This window comes from Bombina bombina, chromosome 1, assembly GCF_027579735.1.
Source record: "Bombina bombina isolate aBomBom1 chromosome 1, aBomBom1.pri, whole genome shotgun sequence".
NCBI classification, from domain to species: Eukaryota; Metazoa; Chordata; class Amphibia; order Anura; family Bombinatoridae; genus Bombina; species Bombina bombina.
Genome location: NC_069499.1, coordinates 890430856 through 890454241, shown reverse-complemented (window position 1 = coordinate 890454241; position 23386 = coordinate 890430856). Strand labels below are relative to the sequence as shown.

The 23386-nt window shown below is 41.1% G+C and overlaps 1 protein-coding gene across 1 annotated transcript in view; it reads right to left on the bottom strand.

The window, feature by feature from the left end:
- Positions 1 to 23386, bottom strand: part of VAT1L (vesicle amine transport 1 like) — a 676099-nt gene that overhangs the window by 564844 nt on the left and 87869 nt on the right. The gene's annotated exons all lie outside the window — the stretch shown is intronic.

Here is a 23386-nt window from a genome sequence, read left to right as displayed (position 1 = left end):
AAGACCGCTGCTCCATAACCCTGTCCGTCTGCTCTGATGAGGCGGACAGGAATTACCGGAATTCAACCCGATCGAGTATGATCGGGTTGATTGACACCTCCATGCTTGGGGCCCATTGGCCGCGAGTCTGCAGGGGGCGGCGTTGCACCAGCAGCTCTTGTAAGCTGCTGGTGCAATGCTGAATATGGAGAGAGTATTGCTCTCTGCATTCAGCGAGGTCTTGCGGACCTGATCCACACTGTCGGATCAGGTCCGCAAGACCTTTGATAAATAGGGCCCATTGTCTGTATCATGTTGATGAGTAAGGATCAACCTGGGTCATTTTACTTTGCTATATATCAGGGTTTATTTGATTTAAATCACTAGTCAACAAGACCAACTTAAATCAATTTAAATTATGGTTTTCATTTTTAGAATAATAACTTTTCAGATTATTTTTCCAGTTACATCAGACCATTACTGATTTGGTTACATATCATTAGATGCATAGCTAGATCATTGAAATGAATTAAATTATTGGGAGGTGAAATATTAATTCATATTTGAGCAACTTTTCAACTGTACATAATTGAGAAAGAACATGCCATTTTTAATAATTTTCCGATTCACTTCTCTTATCTAATTTGCTTTGTTTTCTTGGTATCCATTGTTGAAAAGCACACATTGTTAGGATCAGAAGCAATGCACTACTGTGAGCTAGCTGCTTGTAACTGTCTAACCCAATGGGGCCGATTTACCAAGTCTCAGGCAGACATGATCCGCTGTAGCGGATCATGTCCACCCGACATCGATAAATGCTGACAGCATACACTGGCCCTATTTAAGAAAGTCTGGTGGACCTGATCCGACAGTGCGGATCAGGTCCGCCAGACCTTGCTGAATACGCCGAGCAATACGCCCCCCTGCAGACTCGCGGCCAATGCAGCAGGGAGGTGTCAATCAACCCGATCGTACTTGATTGGGTTGATTTCTGGCGATGTCTGTCCGCCTGCTCAGAGCAGACGGACAGGTTATGGAGCAGCGGTCTTTGTGACCGCTGCTTGATAACTGCTGATTCTGGCGAGCCTGCAGGCTCGCCAGAAACACGGGGCAACAAGCTCCATTCGGAGCTTGATAGATAGGCCCCACTGTCTGCTTTTATCATTGCACAAGCATTTCGTGTGAAATGCTTGTGTAAAGCCACCCCCTGCACATTTGCGGACAATCGGCCCGCTAGCAGGGGGTGTCAATCATCCCGATCATATCAGAGGTGGCGGATGAGTTAAGAAGCAGCGGTCTTACGACGGCTCGCGCGGAAACTGCTGCATTCGCAGCATGATAAATCTGCCCCAATGTGTTTAGTTAGGCCACAGCAGAGCATTGTTCTCCTTCAACAAAAGAAAATGAAGCTAATTTATAATAGAAGTAAATCGGAAAATTGTATGCTTTATCTAAAACCCAAAAGTTTTCTTTTATGATTATGTCTCTTTTAAGTCTATGGGGCATATTTGATGCCCCTTGTTTCCGGCAAGCCTAAAGACCGCAGCTCCATAACTTGTCTGCCTGCTCTGATGTGGCAGACAGAAATCAACACGATCGAATAAGATCGGGTTGATTGACACCCCCTGCTAGTGGATGTTTGGTCGCAAATCTGCAGGGTGCGGCATTGCAACAGCAGTTCACAAGAACTGCTGGTGCAATGATAAATGCCGACAGTGTATGCTGTTGGCATTTATCGATGTTTATCAATGTGTGGGGGACATGATACGCTACTTTGTACCATGTCCGCTTACACGTTCATAAATATGCCCCTATTTCCTCAACTCTGTATGTTTATTTTATAACTTTCGTGCTGTGAAGAAGTGGCATGTTATTTCTACAGACGCAAGTTTTGAGAACTACAAAACCAGTAATATGTTATACTATCTTCAAGATAGAATAATTGCCCAAAATAATTTGACAGAAACCTTGTGAATGGATTAATGAAATTAATTTACCAAAAATAGTAAACATTATAGCCATGAATATACAGCATCTTGCTATAAAACTAAAAATGAATCTATATTTCATGATGATTAACCTTTAGATTACAATGTATCTTAAATAGAAACTATCTTTAGATTGATTTTTCCTCAAAAAGCATTTTTTTAAACAAAATCCTATTTAAATTTAAAAAACATCTGATTTAAATTAAAAAAACATAATTTATGCTTACCTGATAAATTTATTTCTCTTGTAGTGTGTTCAGTCCACGGGTCATCCATTACTTATGGGATATATTCTCCTCCCCAACAGGAAGTTGCAAGAGGATCACCCAAGCAGAGCTGCTATATAGCTCCTCCCCTCACATGTCATATCCAGTCATTCGACCGAAACAAGACGAGAAAGGAGAAACTATTGGGTGCAGTGGTGACTGGAGTTATAATTTAAAATTTAGAACCTGCCTCAAATAGACAGGGCGGGCCGTGGACTGAACACACTACAAGAGAAATAAATTTATCAGGTAAGCATAAATTATGTTTTCTCTTGTTAAGTGTGTTCAGTCCACGGGTCATCCATTACTTATGGGATACCAATACCAAAGCTAAAGTACACGGATGATGGGAGGGACAAGGCAGGAACATTAAACAGAAGGAACCACTGCCTGTAGAACCTTTCTCCCAAAAACAGCCTCCGAAGAAGCAAAAGTGTCAAATTTGGAAAATTTGGAAAAAGTATGAAGTGAAGACCAAGTTGCAGCCTTGCAAATCTGTTCAACAGAGGCCTTATTCTTAAAGGCCCAGGTGGAAGCCACAGCTCTAGTAGAATGAGCTGTAATTCTTTCAGGAGGCTGCTGTCCAGCAGTCTCATAAGCTAAGCGTATTATGCTACGAAGCCAAAAAGAGAGAGAGGTAGCCGAAGCCCTTTGACCTCTCCTCTGTCCAGAGTAAACGACAAACAGAGAAGAAGTTTGTCGAAAATCTTTAGTTGCCTGTAAGTAGAACTTCAGAGCACGGACCACGTCTAGATTATGCAAAAGACGTTCCTTCTTTGAAGAAGGATTAGGACATAAGGATGGAACAACAATCTCTTGATTGATATTCTTGTTAGAAACAACCTTAGGTAAAAACCCAGGTTTAGTACGCAGGACTACCTTGTCTGAATGAAAGATCAGATAAGGAGAATCACAATGTAAGGCAGATAACTCAGAGACTCTTCGAGCCGAGGAAATAGCCATCAAAAACAGAACTTTCCAAGATAAAAGCTTAATATCAATGGAATGAAGGGGTTCAAACGGAACACCCTGGAGAACTTTAAGAACCAAGTTTAAGCTCCACGGAGGAGCAACAGCTTTAAACACAGGCTTAATCCTAGCCAAAGTCTGACAAAAAGCCTGGACATCTGTATTCTCTGCCAGACGCTTGTGTAAAAGAATAGACAGAGCAGAAATCTGTCCCTTTAGTGAACTAGCGGATAAGCCCTTTTCTAAACCCTCTTGTAGAAAAGACAATATCCTAGGAATCCTAACCTTACTCCATGAGTAACTCTTGGATTCGCACCAATATAAATATTTACGCCATATCTTGTGGTAAATTTTTCTGGTAACAGGTTTCCGAGCCTGTATTAATGTATCAATAACCGAATCCGAAAACCCACGCTTTGATAGAATCAAGCGTTCAATTTCCAAGCAGTCAGCCTCAGACAAATTAGGTTTGGATGGTTGAAAGGACCCTGAATTAGAAGGTCCTGCCTCAGGGGTAGAGACCATGGTGGACAGGACGACATGTCCACTAGGTCTGCATACCAGGTCCTGCGTGGCCACGCAGGCGCTATCAGAATCACCGATGCTCTCTCCTGTTTGATCCTGGCAATCAGTCGAGGAAGCAACGGAAAAGGTGGAAACACATAAGCTATGTTGAAAACCCAAGGGGCTGCTAGTGCATCTACCAGCACCGCTCCCGGGTCCCTGGACCTGGATCCGTAACAAGGAAGCTTGGCGTTCTGGCGAGATGCCATGAGATCCAGATCCGGTTTGCCCCAACGAAGAATTAGTTGGGCAAATACCTCTGGGTGAAGTTCCCACTCCCCCGGATGAAAAGTCTGACGACTTAAAAAATCCGCCTCCCAGTTCTCCACGCCTGGGATGTAGATCGCTGACAGGTGGCAAGAGTGAGACTCTGCCCAGCGAATTATCTTCGAGACTTCCAACATCGCTAGGGAACTCCTGGTTCCCCCTTGATGATTGATGTAAGCCACAGTCGTGATGTTGTCAGACTGAAATCTGATGAACCTCAGTGTTGCCAACTGAGGCCAAGCTAGAAGAGCATTGAATATTGCCCTTAATTCTAGAATGTTTATTGGGAGGAGTTTCTCCTCCTGAGTCCACGATCCCTGAGCCTTCAGGGAGTTCCAGACTGCTCCCCAGCCTAGTAGGCTGGCATCTGTTGTTACAATCGTCCAATCTGGTCTGCGAAAAGTCATTCCTTTGGACAGATGAACCCGTGATAACCACCAGAGAAGAGAATCTCTGGTCTCCTGGTCCAGATTTAGCAAAGGGGACAGATCTGAGTAATCCCCGTTCCATTGACTTAGCATGCATAGTTGCAGCGGTCTGAGATGTAGGCGCGCAAATGGCACTATGTCCATTGCCGCGACCATTAAGCCGATCACTTCCATGCACTGAGCTACTGATGGGCTTGGAATGGAGTGAAGGACACGGCAAGCATTGAGAAGCTTTGATAACCTGGACTCCGTCAGGTAAATCTTCATCTCTACAGAATCTATAAGAGTCCCTAGAAAAGGGACCCTTGTGAGTGGTAACAGAGAACTCTTTTCCACGTTCACTTTCCACCCATGCGACCTCAGAAATGCTAGAACTATCTCTGTATGAGACTTTGCACTTTGAAAACTTGACGCTTGTATCAGAATGTCGTCTAGGTACGGAGCCACCGCTATGCCTCGTGGTCTTAGTACCGCCAGAAGAGAGCCCAGAACCTTTATAAAATTCTCGGGGCCGTAGCTAACCCGAAGGGAAGCGCTACAAACTGGTAATGCCTGTCTAGAAAGGCAAACCTTAGGTACCGATAATGATCTTTGTGAATCGGTATGTGAAGGTAGGCATCCTTTAAATCCACTGTGGTCATATATTGACCCTCTTGGATCATGGGTAGGATGGACCGAATGGTTTCCATCTTGAACGATGGAACCCTTAGGAATTTGTTTAAGACTTTTAAATCTAAGATTGGTCTGAAGGTTCCCTCTTTCTTGGGAACCACAAACAGATTTGAATAAAACCCTTGCCCCTGTTCTGTCCGCGGAACTGGGTGGATCACTCCCATCACTAAGAGGTCTTGTACACATTGTAGAAATTCCTCTTTCTTTACTAGGTTTGTTGATAACCTTGACAGATGAAACCTCCCTTGTGGAGGAGAAGTTTTGAAATCCAGAAGGTATCCCTGAGATATAATCTCCAACGTCCAGGGATCCTGTACATCTCTTGCCCAAGCCTGGGCGAAGAGAGAGTCTGCCCCCCACTAGATCCGTCTCCGGAAAGGGGGCCCTGACTTCATGCTGTCTTAGGGTCGGAAGTAGGCTTTCTGGCCTGCTTGCCCTTGTTCCATGACTGGTTGCCTTTCCAACCCTGTCTGTAACGAGCAGTAGTTCCTTCCTGTTTTGGAGCGGAGGAAGTTGATGCTGCTCCTGCCTTGAAATTACGAAAGGCACGAAAATTAGACTGTTTGGCCTTCGATTTGGCCCTGTCCTGAGGAAGGGTGTGGCCCTTACCTCCAGTAATGTCAGCAATAATTTCCTTCAAGCCGTGCCCGAATAAGGTCTGCCCTTTGAAAGGAATGTTTAGTAATTTAGACTTAGAAGTTACATCTGCTGACCAGGATTTAAGCCAAAGCGCTCTGCGCGCCTGTATGGCGAATCCGGAATTTTTAGCCGTAAGTTTGGTTAAATGCACTACGGCATCCGAAACAAACGCATTAGCCAGCTTAAGGGTTCTAATCTTGCTCAGAGACTCATCCAATGGTGCTGTGCGAATCGCCTCTTCCAGAGACTCAAACCAGAATGCCGCTGCAGCAGTGACAGGCGCAATGCATGCAAGAGGCTGTAATATAAAACCTTGTTGAATAAACATTTTCTTAAGATAACCCTCTAATTTTTTATCCATTGGATCTGAGAAAGCACAGCTATCCTCCACCGGGATAGTGGTACGCTTGGCTAAAGTAGAAACTGCTCCCTCCACCTTAGGGACCGTCTGCCATAAGTCTCGTGTGGTGGCGTCTATAGGGAACATTTTTCTAAATATCGGAGGAGGGGAAAAAGGCACACCGGGTCTATCCCACTCCTTACTAATAATCTCTGTAAGCCTCTTTGGTATAGGAAAAACGTCAGTACACACCGGCACCACGTAGTATTTATCCAGCTTACATAATTTCTCTGGGATTGCCACCGTGTCACAATCATTCAGAGCCGCTAACACCTCCCCTAGCAACACGCGGAGGTTCTCAAGCTTAAATTTAAAATTTGAAATTTCTGAATCCGGTCTCCCCGAATCAGAACCGTCACCCACAGAATGAAGCTCTCCGTCCTCATGTTCTGCAAATTGTGACGCAGTATCAGACATGGCTCTCGTGTCATCGGCGCGCTCTTTCCTTAACCCAGAACTGTCGCGCTTGCCTCTTAACTCTGGCATATTGTATAATACTTCTTTCATAACATTAGACATATCATGTAAAGTGATTTGTAAGGGCCTTGATGTACTTCCCAAGCGGGAGACGAAGGTACTGACACGTGAGGAGAGTTAGACGGCATAACTGCCCCCTCGTTGTCTGGTGATAATTTTTTAAGCGGTACGGATTGATTTTTCAAAGTAACATCAATACAATTGGTACACATATTTATATTGGGCTCCACAACGGCTTTTAAACATAATGAACAAGCAGATTCCTCTGTATCAGACATGTTTAAACAGACTAGCAATGAAGCTAGCAAGCTTGGAAAATACTTTCAATAAGTTTGCAAGCAATATAAAAAACGCTGCAGCGCTTTTAAAAAACACAGTTGAGTAACTAAAAAATAATTCAGTTATAGTCAACAATTCTTTAAATGTATTAATTAGCAGAGGATTGCACCCATTAGCAACCGGATGATTAACCCCTCAGTACCCAAAAAAACGAATATCAAATTAATATTAAACGTTTTTATCACAGTCTAACACACTGTCACAGGTCTGCTGTGACTGATTACCTCCCTCAAAAAACGAATTTTGAAGACCCCTGAGCTCTCTAGAGACGTCCTGGATCAAGGAGGAAGAAGCAGGAAGACTGTGCTAGAATTTTAACTGCGCAACAAGGCGCTAAAAAGAGGCCCCTCCCGCTCATTTACAACAGTGGGAGACCTGATATAACGGTTTCTATGCAGAAATATACGTTAGCCATGTGGAAAAAAATTCATGCCCAAAGGATTTATCACCAAAGTACCTCACAAAACGAATAACATGCCAGTAAACGTTTTGAAAATAAACTTCTTTAAATGTCATGCAAAGTTATTACTAAGCCTACAACCAGTCGCTACCACTGCAGATAAGGCTTAAGCATTATTTCAGTATTAACAGTATTTTCACAGTCAAATTCTAGTCCCTAGAAAATAACTCTACTGTGCATACATTTATCAGCCTGATACCAGTCACTACTACTGCATTTAAGGCTGTACTTACATCATAAGGGTAACAGCAGTATTTTCAATTCCATTCCCAGAAAATATTGTACTGCACATACCTCATTTGCGGTGGACCCCGCATGCTATTCCCATGTTCTGAAGTTACCCCACTCCTCAGAATGTTGAGAACAGCCAGTGGATCTTAGTTACGCCTGCTAAGATCATAGAAAACGCAGGCAGTTTCTTCTTCCAAATACTGCCTGAGATAGAAAAAAACAGCACACTCCGGTGCCATTTAAAATAACAAACTTTTGATTGAAGAATAATTAAGTAAAAACTCCAACTCCTCCCGCGACCTCCTTCTTTGTTGAGGGTTGCAAGAGAATGACTAGATATGACATGTGAGGGGAGGAGCTATATAGCAGCTCTGCTTGGGTGATCCTCTTGCAACTTCCTGTTGGGGAGGAGAATATATCCCATAAGTAATGGATGACCCGTGGACTGAACACACTTAACAAGAGAAAAAAACAATAAGACGCTGGGGGCGCGATCACATATGTTGCACAATTTTCAGCACAACTGCTGAAACCCATATCGCCCGTAAGTTCACCTCACACATCAGGTGAATCACATAACACACAAACACACACCGCCGTATGATATATTGTCGTAAGTAGCGCTGCGAAATCTGTTGGCGCTCTACAAATATCTGATAATAAATAATAAGTAGGCCAAACTAGCGAGGTTCAGAAATATGCGCAACTACACATTTCTGGTGACGCCAGTATATTGCACGCGTAACTTAAACATAAAGAGTAGTTTTTATGTTGAATTCACACGTAAAAAACGAAAGAAATTAATAAACCGACACATCAAAACACCATTCAAAACCCCTACATAAATCCATGCATAACCACCATATTTTGCGGGCCGAGGGCCCAGGAGCGGAGATAGAAAGATAGAGTGAGAGATAGGAGCAAACACTGTAGAGTTAGTTAGGATTTGATTGAGGAGTAGTAAGACAAAAATATTTAGAGTGCTATTTGTATTCCAGTCCTTTGTTGGGAGTGAGACACAGGGAGATTGCTCCAAAAAGACATCCATCCTGTGATGATCCAGACAGCCAGAAGGTTGTAGGGTCATTGTGCTATTGGGGCCTCAAATACTGACTCAAAAGGTTTTGCTTCAACTACTATAAGGTGTGGAAGTAGTGGAAAAGTATTGGGTTACCCATGACTCCTTTCTTGTATGAATTACGTAAAAGTGACTTGGAGCTACTATCGCAAGCTAACACGGAGTTACCTGGGTTGGTAATCGTGAATCATTTTGCAACATTTACTTTGTAATACTTACACGAGAACTAAGATCTAGTGAAACTACATATTGGCTGACAATAATTTTCACAATACGAAGCACAAAGTTTGTACCTGCTGCAAGGAAAGAACAATCCGCAAACAGTCATGCAGGTAAAAACTGACTTTATTTAAAGTCACAAACTTGTAAGGGTACATGCAAGCTCGGAAGGGAGCTAGGAACAGATGGGAACGTCCGACGCGTCCCCTTACAAGTTTGTGACTTTAAATAAAGTCAGTTTTTACCTGCATGACTGTTTGCGGATTTTTCTTTCCTTGCAGCAGGTACAAACTTTGTGCTTCGTATTGTATCTTTCTCCCAGGAGACAGGGGAGTGTCTCCTTACCTACTTGCAAGAATCCTCGGTGTCAGCCCGCAGAGCGGAATCAGCAGAAGGTAAAAATACCCTGCAAACAGTGTTATAAATTATCGGCACTTGTACGCTCAAACATATTCTGCTTACTGTATTGAATAGACTGACAGGGGATAAACACGGCACACACGAATTGCACCAACATCATACTTATAATCTGGGAAGTGACGACACGGACAGATTTATTACAATTTACTACAAGAAAATAAGTGCAATATCGTAAACTCAGTGTGCAGACAGCGTATTTTGTTGAATGTAATAATTTTCACAAGTTTTAATGAAAGAAAATATGTATGCACTAATCTTTTATACATGTTTCTTAAGTGCTTACATTTATGTTTTTAAAATTTTAAAGGAACAGTAAAGTCATAATTAGACATTCATAATTTAAACATAGCATACAATTTGAAAACACCTTTCCAATTTACTTCTATTATTTAATTTGCTTCCTTCTCTTGTTATCCTTTGCTGAAAGGTTTATCTAGGTAAGCTCAGGAGCAGCAAAGAACCTAGGTTCTATCTGCTGATTGATGGCTGCATATATATACTGATAGTCATTGGCTCACCCATGTGTTCAGTAAGAAACCAGTAGTGCATTGCTGCTCTTTCAACAAATGATACCAAGAGAATAAAACAAATTTGATAATAGAAGTAAACTGGAAAGTTGTATGTTTTAGCTAAATCATGAAAGAAAATTCCTTTAATTTTTCACCTTACCCATTTAATATGAGCACAGAATCTGGTTGCTCATACCCATCACTAATATTACTCATCCAGAGGAGGAAGTAAATAATCTGTCCCATAGGTGGACTAGTCCTGTGACAGAGTGTACCATTGGTGTACTAAAGTTACAAATCCATTTTAGCTTGTTTTTGGCTTTGTAACTTGGCACAGAGTAAAGACCTTTTAGACTAGCCTCTGATTGACCCAGACAATGAGTATGAGCCAGAATATCTAGGTAAGAATAAGATAATGCCTAACAGTAAATCCTGTCCTGGGGCAGACAGTTTTCAGACCAAAGTCATACATATATTTTTCCAAGGTATATGACAAGTGTTTCTTACCCTTTTGTAGCAAGCACTCAGAGGCATACATTTTAGTTTCAAGTACCCCCAATTGCAACACGTAAATATTATTGGGGTAAATAAGAAGCAAGCATGTATATCCCAGAATTTGATAAACTGGTACCAAATATACGGCTAGATTACAAGTTTTGCGTTAGAGGCTATGCGGTGCTAACGAGCAGTTTTGTCTCACCGCTCACTTACCTACAGCGCTGGTATTACGAGTTTTTACAAACCCGTCGTTAAAAGACAAGAAGTGAGCGTTGAGCAAAATTTTGCTCATTACCGCACTCCAATACCAGCGCTGCTTAAGTCAGCGGAGAGATGTTCTTACGTGCTCGTGCACGATTTCCCCATAGGAATCAACGGGGAGAGCCAGCTGAGAAAAAGTCTAACACCTGCAAAAAAGCAGCGTAAAACTCAGTAACGCAGCCACATTGATTTCTATGGGGAAATAAAAGATATGTCTACACCTAACACCCTAACATGAATTATTCTAATTAACCCCTAAATTCCCGCTCCGGACACCGCCGCCACCTACATTATACTTATGAACCCCTAATCTGCTGCCCCCAACATCGCCGACACCTACATTATATTTACTAACCCCTAATCTGCAGCCCCCAATGTCGCCGCCACCTACCTACACTTATTAACCCCTAATCTGCCGCCCCCCAACGTCGCTGCCACTATAATAAACATATTAACCCCTAAACCACCGCACTCCCGCCTCGCAAACATTAGTTAAATGTTATTAAACCCTAATCTGCCGTCCCTAAAATCGACGCCACCTACCTACAATTATTAACCACTAATCTGCCGCCCCCATCGCCGCCACTATACTAAATGTATTAACCCCTAAACTTAATCTAACCCTAACCCTAACACCCCCTAACTTAAATATAATTTAAATAAATCTAAATAAAATTACTATCATTAACCACATTATTCCTATTTAAAACTAAATACTTACCTATAAAATAAACCCTAAGCTAGCTACAATATAACTAATAGTTACATTGTAGCTAGCTTAGGATTTATTTTTATTTTACAGGCAAGTTTGTATTTATTTTAACTAGGTAGAATAGTTACTAAATAGTTATTAACTATTTAAAGGGACAGTCTAGTATAAATTAAACTTTCATTAGTCAGATAGTACTTTTAATTTTAATCAACTTTCCAATTTACTTTTATCATCAAATTTGCTTTTTTCTCTTGGTATTCTTAGTTTAAACTAAACATAGGTAGGCTCATGTGCTAATTTCTAAGCCTTTGAGGGCTGCCTCACATGCTTTTTAAATCTCTTTACAACACAAAGAGACAGAAAGTACATGTGGGCCATATAGATAACACTGTGTTCAGGCACAGGGGGTTATTTAAGATTTAGCACAAAACAATGCTAAATTTAAGACAATAGATAATAAACAATCACAGTCATGTGATCAGTGGGCTGGAAGAAGGTTCCTAGATACAAGGTAATCACAGAGGTAAAAAGTATATTAATATAACTGTGTTGGTTATGCAAAACTGGGGAATGGGTAATAAAGGGATTATCTATCTTTTAAAACAATAACCATTCTATGGTAGACTGTCCCTTTAATAACTACCTAGCTAAAATAAATACAAACTTACCTGTAAAATAAAACCTAACCTAAGTTACACTAACACCTAACACTACACTATAATTAAATAAATTAACTAAATTAACAACGATTAAATCAATTAAATTAAATTAGCTAACGTACAAAAAAACAACACTAAATTACAGAAAATAATAAACAAATTACAAGATATTTAAACTAATTACACCTAATCTAATAGCCCTATCAAAATAAAAAAAGCCCCTAAAAATAAAAAAAAACATAGCCTAAACTAAACTACCAATAGCCCTTAAAAGGGTCTTTTGCGAGGCATTGCCCCAAAGTAATCAGCTCTTTTACCTGTAAAAAAAATACAAACAACCCCCCCAAAAGTAAAACCCACCATCCACACAACCAACCCCCCAAATAAAATACTATCTAAAAAAACCTAAGCTCCCCATTGCCCTGAAAAGGGCATTTGGATGGGCATCGCCCTTAAAAGGGCAGTTAGCTCTTTTGCAAGCCCAAACCCTAACCTAAAAATAATACCCACCCAATACACCCTTAAAAAAACCTAACCCCCTGAAGATCGACTTACTGGGAGAAGTCTTCATCCAAGCCGGGCCGAAGTCCTCAATGAAGTAGGGAGTAGTCTTCATCCAAGCCGGGCGAAGTGGTCCTCCAGACGGGCAGAAGTCGTCATCCAAGTCGGGCGAAGTGGTCCTCCAGACAGGCAGAAGACTTCATCCAGACGGCATCTTCTATCTTCATCCATCCGGCGCGGAACAGGTCCATCTTCAAGACATCCAACGCGGAGCATCCTCTTCATCCGACGACTAAAGACGAATGAAGGTACCTTTAAGTGACTTCATCCTGTTCCAATCAGCCAATAGAATGTGAGCTCAATCCTATTGGCTGATTGTATAAGCCAATAGGATTGAACTTCAATCCTATTGGCTGATTGCATCAGCAAATAGGATTTTTTCTACCTTAATTCCGATTGGCTGATAGAATTCTTTTTTTTTTGTAATTTAGTTATTTAATTTTTTTTGGTAGTTAGATACTTTTTGTAATTTTAAGAGTAGTGGTAGAATTTTTTGAATGTGTAGTTTAGTTTAATTTAATTGGTAGTTAGTTTGATTTTAGTTTAATAATTATAATAGTTTAATTGTTAGTTTAAAATTAATTTATTTAATTTGACAGGTAAGTTTTATTTTAATTTAAGATAGGGAAATTGTAATTTCAATATAAAGTTAGGGGGTCATTAGGTTTAGGGGTTAATAGTTTATTTAAGTATATTTCGTTGTGGGGGGCTTTCGGTTTAGGGGTTAATAGGATTAATATAGTAAATTTCGTTGTGGGCGCTTGCGGTTTAGGGGTTAATAGTTTATTTTAGTATATCTCGTTGTGGGGGGCTTGCGGTTTAGGGATTAATAGGTTTATTATAGCGACGGTGTGGCCGGATGGCAAATTAGGGGTTAATAATATTTCAATAGTGTTTGCGATGCGGGAGGGCGGCGTTTTAGGGGTTAATAACTTTATTATAGTGGTGACGATATCGGGGAGTGGCGGAATAGGGGTTAATAAATTTAATATAGTGTTTGCGATGCGGGAGGGCCTCGGTTTAGGGGTTAATAGGTAGTTAATGGGTGTTACTGTACTTTGTAACACTTTAGTTATGAGTTTAATGCTACACATCTGTAAATGACTTTAGATGGCGGTACAGATCTTGTGGTTATAGGCTGTACTGCTCACTTTTTGGCCTCCCAGGCGAACTCGTAATACCGGCGCTATAGGAGTCCCATTGAAAAAGGTACTGGCGTTGCGTGACTGGCTAAAAGGTGTGCGGTACACCTATACCAACAAGACTCGTAATAGCAGCATTAGGGAAAATGAAGCGTTATGGGCCATAACGATGCTATTTGACTCATAACGCAAAACTCGTAATCTATCTGATTGTTAACTTTGGGGTTCACACTGAAATTATTTATATACTGCGTGTGCAGTCATAACACAAATAAATGTAAAATCTTCTCTAGGATCCCCTTTGTTCAAAAATAGAAGACATCTTTGACTTTGCCATTGCTTGTTGGTAATAAGAACGCTGCTAATTGCAGCTGTGCACCACACTTCTGAAATTTCCGGCAGTTAAGGAGTTAATCAGGTAGCTTGTAAAGTTCCATTTTGCTATAGTATAGAGATTACCCTCTCATCTGACACCTCACACCCCCTGATCCCTACCTGATTGCTCCTAAACAGCTCTCTTCCCTCCTTCACCCCCCACTGGTCAACACTATCTAGGTGAAGTTTTAGTGCATTTTTTTTTAATAAATTGTTTTAAATTTCATTTTCTGCAGTATATGCCCCCCCTAAGCCTCCCCTCCTCCCCCCTCCAAGCAATCCTTTTCTAGGGTTTTTCTCTCCCCTCTAATTACAATGTTCTCCCTCTCTCCCTGGACTTAGTGTTTGTTTATTTCTGCAGTGTAGTGGCCCTGCCCGTTTCCGCCCACCTCCAGAAATGGGCCACAGACCCGCCTCCCTCGTAACCCTTCCATACCACCAACGATCAGCACCACCTCTGATGCAGAGGGGGACAAAAAAGCGTCTCTCTTTGCATCAGTCTCTCTGCACTACCCCACTCATGAGCATGCAGAAATAGAGCAATAGCGCAATCTCGTTAGAGAGATCTCGGCAGAAAGAGGCCCAGGGTACAGCGCTGGTCGTTAAGGGGTTAAAGTGATGGTAAGCGATATATATATATATATATATATATAAGTTTGTCATAACAAATTCAATGCCGATGTAAACCACATTATTCTTTTTTAATAAATAAACAGTAATTATATAAAAGTTTTCTTTATATTGTGGCTGTCACAATCTTTGCCTCCGCCCAGTTTATGTTTCTCTCTGCAATTCAGGGACATGTAGAGCGGTCTACACAACTGACAAGATGTGCGCACCTGAGCGGTACTGAAGCAGAGCATGCACACAACTTAGTATAAGAGAATGCCTTGTAAACTTTTCCTGTCACTTTTAAAAATAAATAATAATGGCCAGATTAGGAATAACGCGCAAGCGGTTCTTTGCGAGCGTCGGTTTTATCGGTCGTATTACAATTTGAAAGTAAACTCGAACACGTGAGCGCAATTGCAATTTACGCTAGAATGACTATCCCATCCTCAGAGCACTGGTTAACTGTTTAAATGTTGCACAAAATACAGCAAAAATACATTAAAATGTACTGTTACATTCATAATAACACCATCTAATAAAAATTATTTTAAACAAATTGCACAAAAATGTTATAAGGGCTCAAAGATATGAGGTCTCAGGTGTTAGAAAAAAAAGGGATGCAAAGGGCTTTTTTCTATAGAATTACATACATTTACATGTCTTAATATGTATGTGTGTGTATGTGTATAATCAGCCAATCAGATTGAGCTCGCATTCTATTGGCTGTTCCGATCAGCCAATAGAATGCGAGCTCAATCTGATTGGCTGATTGGATCAGCCAATTGGATTGAACTTGATTCTGATTGGCTGATTCCATCAGCCAATCAGAATATTCCTACCTTAATTCCGATTGGCTGATAGAATCCTATCAGCCAATCGGAATTCGAGGGACGCCATCTTGGATGACGTCCCTTAAAGGAACCGTCATTCGTCGGGAGACGCCGGAAGAAGAGGATGGATCCGCGTCGGCTGCTTCAAGATGGACCCGCTCCGCACCGGATGGAAGAAGATCGAAGATGCCGCTTGGATGAAGATGTTTCCCGGTCCGGATGTCCTCTTCTTGCCGGATAGGAGGAAGACTTTGGAGCCTCTTCTGGACCTCTTCAGCACCGGATGCCAGAACGGATCGGTGATACCTGGTGAGGTGAAGACAAGGTAGGATGATCTTCAGGGGCTTAGTGTTAGGTTTATTTAAGGGGGGTTTGGGTTAGATTAGGGGTATGTGGGTGGTGGGTTGTAATGTTGGGGGGGGGGGTATTGTATGTTTTTTTTTACAGGCAAAAGAGCTGAACTTCTTGGGGCATGCCCCGCAAAGGGCCCTGTTCAGGGCTGGTAAGGTAAAAGAGCTTTGAACTTTATTAATTTAGAATAGGGTAGGGCATTTTTTTATTTTGGGGGTCTTTGTTATTTTATTAGGGGGCTTAGAGTAGGTGTAATTAGTTTAAAATTGTTGTAATATTTTTCTTATGTTTGTAAATATTTTTTTATTTTTTTGTAACTTAGTTATTTTTTATTTTTTGTACTTTAGTTAGTTTATGTAATTGTAGTTATTTGTAGGAATTGTATTTAATTTATTTATTGATAGTGTAGTGTTAGGTTTTATTGTAGGTAATTGTAGGTATTTTATTTAATTAATTTATTGATAGGGTAGTGTTAGGTTTAATTATAACTTAGGTTAGGATTTATTTTACAGGTAATTTTGTAATTATTTTAACTAGGTAGCTATTAAATAGTTCTTAACTATTTAATAGCTATTGTACCTGGTTAAAATAATTACAAAGTTGCCTGTAAAATAAATATTAATCCTAAAATAGCTACAATGTAATTATAATTTATATTGTAGCTATATTAGGGTTTATTTTACAGGTAAGTATTTATCTTTAAATAGGAATAATTTATTTAATAAGAGTTAATTAATTTCGTTAGATTTAAATTATATTTAACTTAGGGGGGTGTTAGTGTTAGGGTTAGACTTAGCTTTAGGGGTTAATACATTTATTAGAATAGCGGTGAGCTACGGTCGGCAGATTAGGGGTTAATAAGTGTAGGCAGGTGTCGGCGACGTTGAGGGGGTCAGATTAGGGGTTAATAAATATAATATAGGGGTCGGCGGTGTTAGGGGCAGCAGATTAGGGGTACATAAGGATAACGTAGGTGGCGGCGCTTTGTGGTCGGCAGATTAGGGGTTAATTATTGTAAGTAGCTGGCGGCGACGTTGAGGGGGGCAGGTTAGGGGTTAATAAATATAATACAGGGGTCGGCGGTGTTAGGGGCAGCAGATTAGGGGTACATAAGTATAACGTAGGTGGCGGTCGGCAGATTAGGGGTTAAAAATTTTAATCGAGTTGCGGCGATGTGGGGGGACCTCAGTTTAGGGGTACATAGGTAGTTTATGGGTGTTAGTGTACTTTAGGGTACAGTAGTTAAGAGCTTTATGAACCGGCGTTAGCCCAGAAAGCTCTTAACTCCTGCTTTTTTTCTGCGGCTGGAGTTTTGTCGTTAGAGCTCTAACGCTCACTTCAGAAACGACTCTAAATACCGGAGTTAGAAAGATCCCATTGAAAAGATAAGATACGCAATTGACGTAAGGGGATCTGCGGTATGGAAAAGTCGCGGCTGAAAAGTGAGCGTTAGACCCTATTTTGAGTGACTCCAAATACCGGCGGTAGCCTAAAACCAGCGTTAGGAGCCTCTAACGCTGGTTTTCACGGCTACCGCCAAACTCTAAATCTAGGCCTAGGTTGCTTTATTACTTATTGTAATAATTTAAATATGGTCACTATACTTACACACCCAAATAACCAATGTGGGTTGCACAGTAACATGTATATGTATTTGTATCACCATAGCAACCGTTTCCATGTTTACACAGTTGACTCAATGATGTTCTGATAGGCCACCGGAACATAGCGTGATGACGTCACAGAGGTCACTTACGGCTTTCGGATGGGCGTTCTTCCGCGGGAGCTGGCGCATACAGGCATCCTCCTTTTTCTTTTTTTCTTTTTTAATTTCTTTTTATTGAAGAGAGTCTTTGCATATAACATTTAAACACATACAGATATTTTGATGTTATTTAAGGTTGTTCTTAGCAGAATGATAATTGATATTGTCAAGATAACACATAATGCATAACATATGAGAATAGGAAATATTGAGTTCAAGAGTATAACGTTAGGAGCATTGCTGGTTCACAGCACCCCTATAAACACTTAAGAAGTAACGTTTGCAAAACATTTGATAAGTTAGAGTATGAAAATTGGAAAATATGGTAATACATTTAATACAAATATACGTATGGGAGTGGAATGATAGCATCTTAAAGAAGGTAGAATTTCAGAGCTACAGCTGGTGAAAACAATCTCAGGAGTGAGCAACTGAGCAGTTGTTAAAATTCAATACCTGCTGGAATATATAATTTCCTACATATATACAAAAGCATTACAATCAATAACATTAATAGGCAGGAGAGGAAGATGAAAATGCCACAGATTTTAAATATCATCATAAATGCAACAAATAAAGCATTTTGCAGCTAATCGCTAAAGAGCCTTATACAAACAGATAATGTGCAATGAGAACTGTAGGTCTGCCAGCAAATGTCGTTCTCTAGCTAAAAGACTAGTAAGCTGTGCAGTGAACCGGTTTTGAAAGGAAGTATTGGACATCCGGTGCAGACTCCATTCCAGAGGCAACTTATCATCCCATGACTTTTTCGTAGTTGGACTGCTCAATTGGGATGAGCAAAGTGGGACAATAAAAGAGAGAAAAAAAAACCAAGACAAACAAAAAACAAAACAATAACAGTATAACACAAGCAACAGCATAAAACAACAACCAGTATTTGTAGAGGGTATGATCCTCTTGTCGTATATAGTTCTGATTCCATTTCCCTCATCTACAGTCAGCCAGAAATACAGAGAAACTGTGGCTCCGCAACAAGTGAGTAGGGCCGGGTGAATACAGGTTAGAGTTAGATAGCCACAGTTCAGAGGAGCGGGTTTAACTGATTAATTAAAAAATAAGCAGTTGTTCAGCTGTGGCGAAGCCTCCTGTCTGAATGACTTCGTAGTGAGCCTCACACAATTTGTGACAGGAACATCACCTGACAGTTATCTTATTACCTAACCAACTCCATTCCGCGGGTATGGGTCCCATTGCTGTTCATAACAATCTATTTGCCGTTCCAACTGGCATACATGGTGGCAGGGACAAGCCAGGGTGTGAGTAGGAGCCAAGTGTGAGCCAGCAAATAAAACCTTAACAGAGTGATCCGCATCTGCATTCACCAAGGCAGTGTAGCGATTACTCTCAGGGGCTAGCCCGTTATCCGATAGAGAGGGAGGATCCTGTAGAGAGTGAAGCACAGGTGGTGCCCCGGTGTCCTGCTGCGATACACTCAGAGCGAGAGTCAAGGGTTTCAAAGAAGTGCCTGATGGGAAGGCCACAAAGAACCCCCAGGGCTACAAGGCGCCACGATGGATGAGTACAGAGGAAGCAAATCCTCTATCCTATGAAACGACGGCGATCCCTCGACCGGGCCAGAGCAAAGAACATCCAAGTCGTCAGTCGCGATGGACCCCTACGGGTGAGTGGGTAGTAAGTTTTGCAGTTCTCGTACTGGAGAGCAGGCTTGCAGGTTTGCTGGTTCAATTTTTATAGGGTAGGACCTCCCAGCGTCATGAACCGCTTCATGCAGTCTCCCAAAACTGTGGAACAAAAGGTCAAATGTGGGCATAAAGACTGCACGTATCTGTGCAGCAATGTTATACTCTGATTTCATTGTTCTAAAATCAGTAGGCAGGGAGTCAACATATACAAAGTCCCTTGTGGGTTCTATTTTAGTAAAATGCCTTCCGGGGAAGAAGAGAGTAGAATACTTCTGTCTGCTTGAGGTTCCCGGACACTTTATCTGTCAAGGGAGATGCAGATGGCATAGAATGATAGCAATTTAGTAGATTACAAAAGGATTTCTCAGAGCAACATGAGCTCACGGCCATCTTCTAGGTCCGCCCACCAGAAGTCCATATATATATATTTTTATTACAATCTCAGAGTTGATTCCAGTAAAGAGATCTTTTCTGAAATGTGCTGTTACCCTGTACCACACTGGAGTTCAGGAAGTAGAAGGAAATTGAAAAGTGCATCCTCCTTTTAAATAGTATCACTTTGTAAGTACACATGTTGTACTTTTTTCCACTTGTCTGGTGACGGGGTCACTCCCCGAAAACGTTTACGCTATGGTATAAACACTATTTGAACCACGGCGAGTGCTCTCTTTGGATTGAATTGTTGTATACTACGGCGGAAGCACCCCAACTTAAAAGTGTATAGTGAGTGCTGGACTTTTGCACCTTTACAGGGAGTGCAGAATTATTAGGCAAATGAGTATTTTGACCACATCATCCTCTTTATGCATGTTGTCTTACTCCAAGCTGTATAGGCTCGAAAGCCTACTACCAATTAAGCATATTAGGTGATGTGCATCTCTGTAATGAGAAGGGGTGTGGTCTAATGACATCAACACCCTATATCAGGTGTGCATAATTATTAGGCAACTTCCTTTCCTTTGGCAAAATGGGTCAAAAGAAGGACTTGACAGGCTCAGAAAAGTCAAAAATAGTGAGATATCTTGCAGAGGGATGCAGCACTCTTAAAATTGCAAAGCTTCTGAAGCATGATCATCGAACAATCAAGCGTTTCATTCAAAATAGTCAACAGGGTCGCAAGAAGCGTGTGGAAAAACCAAGGCGCAAAATAACTGCCCATGAACTGAGAAAAGTCAAGCGTGCAGCTGCCAAGATGCCACTTGCCACCAGTTTGGCCATATTTCAGAGCTGCAACATCACTGGAGTGCCCAAAAGCACAAGGTGTGCAATACTCAGAGACATGGCCAAGGTAAGAAAGGCTGAAAGACGACCACCACTGAACAAGACACACAAGCTGAAACGTCAAGACTGGGCCAAGAAATATCTCAAGACTGATTTTTCTAAGGTTTTATGGACTGATGAAATGAGAGTGAGTCTTGATGGGCCAGATGGATGGGCTCGTGGCTGGATTGGTAAAGGGCAGAGAGCTCCAGTCCGACTCAGACGCCAGCAAGGTGGAGGTGGAGTACTGGTTTGGGCTGGTATCATCAAAGATGAGCTTGTGGGGCCTTTTCGGGTTGAGGATGGAGTCAAGCTCAACTCCCAGTCCTACTGCCAGTTTCTGGAAGACACCTTCTTCAAGCAGTGGTACAGGAAGAAGTCTGCATCCTTCAAGAAAAACATGATTTTCATGCAGGACAATGCTCCATCACACTCGTCCAAGTACTCCACAGCGTGGCTGGCAAGAAAGGGTATAAAAGAAGAAAATCTAATGACATGGCCTCCTTGTTCACCTGATCTGAACCCCATTGAGAACCTGTGGTCCATCATCAAATGTGAGATTTACAAGGAGGGAAAAGAGTACACCCCTCTGAACAGTGTCTGGGAGGCTGTGGTTGCTGCTGCATGCAATGTTGATGGTGAACAGATCAAAACACTGACAGAATCCATGGATGGCAGGCTTTTGAGTGTCCTTGCAAAGAAAGGTGGCTATATTGGTCACTGATTTGTTTTTGTTTTGTTTTTGAATGTCAGAAATGTATATTTGTGAATGTTGAAATGTTATATTGGTTTCACTGGTAAAAATAAATAATTGAAATGGGTATATATTTTTTTTTTGTTAAGTTGCATAATAATTATGCACAGTAATAGTCACCTGCACACACAGATATCCCACTAAAATAGCTATAACTAAAAACCAACTAAAAACTACTTCCAAAACTATTCAGCTTTGATATTAATGAGTTTTTTGGGTTCATTGAGAACATGGTTGTTGTTCAATAATAAAATTAATCCTCAAAAATAAAACTTGCCTAATAATTCTGCACTCCCTGTATATATATATATATTAGGGATGCACCGAAATTTCGGCCGCAGAAAGTTTCGGGCGAAAATGGCATTTTTGGTTATTTCAGTTTTCATTTTTTTTGCCTTTTATTTTCGGTAAAATTATTGTGTAGCATATTTCAAATTTGATGCCAGCCTAGAGCTGCTGTTTGAGTTCATTACTTGACTTACTTTTTTTTGCATATAATAATAGTTTTCTAGGACTATACTTTATTTTGATAATTGGTAAAAAAAAACAAAAAACGGTTAAATCTGATTCTGTTACACAGAACTAAATAAAGAATAATATTAGCGATGCACCAAAATTTGGGCCGCCGAAAATGTACAATTCCAATAGCTAAGTCCGGTGGTTCTGGTGATAGGTGACAGGCAGACTCCATTTGGGGCTCCGAACATATAATCTGACGGGTCAGTGTGAGACCCGAACCAGGAACTAGGCGGAGATACGATGAGAGATGATCAGGTGCAGCCACGCCCATCACACGGATAACTACACCCAAAAACAAAACACATGTCCACCTCGTATTGTTGTCTGGCTATAACCACACTCTCCCTTGTAGAGCTCCACCAGTTTCACTGCAGATCACGCCCTACGGTACCAGTGACAACGCCCATTTGTTGGAGCTTTCCCGCCTACAAGCTCTCTCAGCTACACACACACACACACACACACTGTAGTTACAAAAAAAAATTTGGTTTCATTTTCAGTGCTCATAAGTTTACATACCCTGGTAGAATTTATGATTTCTTGACCATTTTTCAGAGAATATGAATGATAACACAAAAACCTTTCTTTCACTCATGGTTAGTGTTTGGCTGAAGCCATTTATTATCAATCAACTGTGTTTACTCTTTTTAAATCATAATGAAAACAGAAACTACCCAAATGACCCTGATCAAAAGTTTACATACCCTGGTGATTTTGGTCTGATAACATGCACACAAGTTGACACAAAGGGGTTTAAATGGCTATTAAAGGTAACCCCCCCCCCCTCACCTGTGATCTGTTTGCTTGTAATTAGTGTGTGTGTATAAAAGGTCAATGAGTTTCTGGTCTCCTGACAGACCCTTGCATCTTTCAAACAGTGCTGCTCTGACGTTTCTGGATTCTGAGTCATGGGGAAAGCAAAAGAATTGTTAAAGGATCTGTGGGAAAAGGTAGTTGAACTGTAAAAACAGGAAAGGGATATAAAAAGATATCCAAGGAATTGAGAATGCAAATCAGCAGTGTTCAAACTCTAATCAAAAACTGAAAAATGAGGGGTTCTGTTGAAACCAAACCACGGTCAGGTAGACAAACTACAATTTCAGCCACAACTGCCAGGAAAATTGTTTGGGATGCAAAGACAAACCCACAAATAACTTCAGGTGAAATACAGGACACTCTGAAAACATGTGGTGTGGCAGTTTCAAGATGCACAATAAGGAGGCACTTGAAGAAAGATGGGATGCATTGTTGAGTCGACAGAAGAAAGCCATTACTACGCAAATGCCACAAAGTATTCTGCTTACACTACGCCAAACAGCACAGAGACAAGCCTCAAACCTTCTGGCACAAAGTCATTTGTAGTGATGAGACCAAAATTGAGCTTTTTGGTCACAACCATAAACGCTACATTTGGAGAGGAGTCAACAAGGCCTATGATGAAAGCTACACCATTCCTACTGTGAAACACGGAGGTGGATCGCTGATGTTTTGGGGATGTGTGAGCTACAAAGGCACAGG